The sequence below is a fragment of the Neopelma chrysocephalum genome, unplaced genomic scaffold, assembly GCF_003984885.1.
Source record: "Neopelma chrysocephalum unplaced genomic scaffold, ASM398488v2 Primary Assembly neopelma1_86, whole genome shotgun sequence".
NCBI lineage: Eukaryota > Metazoa > Chordata > Aves > Passeriformes > Pipridae > Neopelma > Neopelma chrysocephalum.
The window spans coordinates 5,561,196-5,564,297 of record NW_020897748.1 but is presented as its reverse complement, the minus strand read 5'-3'; positions in this window follow the sequence as shown (position 1 = coordinate 5,564,297).

Below are 3,102 nucleotides of genomic sequence, written 5' to 3'. Positions count from 1 at the left end.
TCAGGTATTTCTTTTTAACATCAGTTTCTTTTTTATACCTTCTACCCATACTCTTCTCTCTTTAAATTATATAAGAATTGAACTGTTAATATGGTGTTGATGTAAGAGACTTTACCGAATGGTACTTGTCCTAAGTATTTTTTTTTAAACTTGGGTGCAGAGTTGCTTTCCTTCTTGCTCACAGCCCTAAAACTTTCCTGATCTAAGATGTTTTACTGCCCTGGAGGATGGATCCCACAAGTGAAACAGCTGGGTGAGCAGAAGGGACTGCCACCTCCTGTTCTCATCCCGTTCCAGCTCTACCTACTCATCACCCTCTTCCTGCAGATATTGCTGCCCCATTGGATTTGCTGGTGAGGCTGCTTTGGTATGTTTTCTAACCTGTGCCAGTCCAGATCAGACAGATTACCTAAAACACTTAAAGGAGTAGTGTTTGCTAATCTGGATGAATCAGATGAGGCAGTGTTCTTGTGAGCAGATCAGCTGGCAGACTTGAGAGGGACAAAGGAGAGTAGATGGAAAACCTTTTACACTCCATAACAGATTCTACTATAGTTTTTATAGATTTTTTTTTTCTTTCACAAATGGGAACTAGGTAAAGAAAATCACACTGAAACATGTGGTGGTTGGTTAGCTTATGCAGAAACAGGCTGGAAAATGGGCAGAAAATAGGCAAGAGATCATTTACAGCCAAAACTGCCAAAAGCAAGACCAGAGCAAGTTAATTTCTTTCATATTTTGTTCTGTTTTGATCTTGTTAGCAGCACAGCATTTTTTGGCATTTCAACCCCTGTTCTCTGTTATCTTGGTACCTGAAGGTTTTCACTGTGGAAGTAAACAGTATTTCCCCACACAATGATGGTGGAAAACAACTGCTGGGTCCTGGGGAGGTCACCTAACCAGAAATCAACAGCTAAACAAACACAGTTGAGATAAGTTGCTTACTGACATGAGTCTATATCTAGTCACAGCTAGCCTGAGCCTGAGCCAAGTTCACATCAATGGCCAGGTGCATCACGTGTGATTTTGCCATGTGCATACTCAAAGAGTTCTTCTTTCCTATTTTCTGCTCACTGAAAATGTGAACAAATCAATGAAAGTATAAAAACAAGGCTTGGATGATGTATGAGAAAGTGTTTTTTGCTCCCCCACATCACTTTTTCCCTTCGCAACAGTGTGGTGCCTCAGCTCCACACAGCAAATTGTATGCAGATGACAGTAAATGGAATTTAGTAGCTGCAGCTCTGGATGCCAGGTTCTTCCCTTGCAAGAGAGCTTAATGAGCTATTAGAGGGCAAGAGAAGCCACAGAGCCCCAGTACAGCTGAGCCTGGGATTTCTGCCAGTTGCAAAAGCTGCAGTTAGTTGAAGGCTGCCCAATCACTCCAGACTTCATGGGCAACAACTGGTTGGGGTCAGACTCCAGAGATTTTGAAGCCCAAGGTGAACTGCTGGTCCCTGACCATTAGTGTTATGGATGATTATTCAATGTGCCCCTGAGAGCAGGCTCAAATATCCAGCAAGAATGGGTCAGAGCCTCCCACATATGCCTGAGCATCTTTGTAGGTCTTCTAATCTTTTGCGTGTCTGCCAGCTTCCTACAGTGGAAGGAATAATGTATCAGACATTTGAGCATCCCTCATGCTTTTGAGTAAGTGCTCTGCCCCTGCCTATTATCAAGCAGGGTGTTTCCTGGTGGCCATTTGCACAAGTTCAAGCGAATACTTGTCCAACTTGTGCCACAGTTGCCATCATTTTAAGTAATGTGTAACATTCAAGGGATATTCCACAGTTCAAGGAAGTTAAATCTCACTCCTTTGCAAAGTGGGAAATTCGTTGCTTTAAGTTGGTTTCTGGTGTCTCTTCTGTTGTGAGACAATCTTCCTGTGAGCAGGTAAGGCAGCTTTAATGTTGTTCTGCACTTGTCAGCTCCAGGAAACAGTAGTCTGCTGAAGAGAAGCATTTGTCTAAGATGATTGGTCAATTCAGGAGTACTGATAGTTTTATCTGATCAATATTTGCAACCACTAAAAGGCAGAAGATGGATGACTTGTGCAAAAATAGTTCAGTCAAAAATAGTTCATGAAAAACCATGTAAATTGCTTTTCATCAAACACGTTATGTAAGATGAGCAAGTAGATCAAATTGGTAGACTTTACTAGCAACAGTTCCCAGCTTTCAATTGATGCATCTTTGCTCTAACTCACAGGAGAAATATGTGAAATGTGCACGTATCCTTATCCTCTGTGGTAAAGCGCATTCTTGTTTGGAGGTTTTCTTGCACAAACTGGAAAGAGTCAGATTGAAAAGCTTCCAAATGTGACACACTTTGGGTTTTTCTTGTAATGTGTCACTCTCTTTTCTTCATTTTTTATTGTACTGCACACTTTTTCTGATGTTTTAACTAAAAAGAAGAATATAAAGGAGGAATTTTGTAATTTTGGTAACGTCAGAACAAAATGTTTCACATTTTCAGAATTTCACTTTCCTCCCCCACATTGTTTAGCTGAAACAATTTGCTGAATTCAGTCCAAACTCCTGAATAGCTTCAGTTGTCCTTCATGTTTGGCAAGTAAACTATTTGCCTGAAAATTTTTGTTCATCTCTAAAATTTGTCTCAAAGTTCTCATAAATGCGATTTAAAACAGAACAGTTGCCACTGCCATATTTTAGGGGGAAAACATGACTACTCACCTGTGGTTGTAAGCATTGTGGAACACGGACCCCAAAAGATTTGATGTAAGAGCCGATACCTCAGTCAAATATAACATAAATAATTACAAGCATCCTACATATATGCTATTGAATTTTCACTGACTTCACATCCTACTAAGTTATAGCATAGCATTTTTTCTGAATGTGTGCTGTTTTCCATCTCAGAGGAGACTTACTGAATTTTTGTTATACATCCTGTCTCTAGGTTGCGCAATATGTAATTAAATAATACTTTTCAGGTGGTTTGGGGTCTATGAGTAAAAGGCAACAGAGAAATTCAAATTATTGTTCTCAGGAAGTTCATCACTTTGTGTTCATGATATACCAACTCCATAGACTTGTGTCCTGGTTAGAACGGCTGGGACCAATTCATCCCTGGATGGGTGTA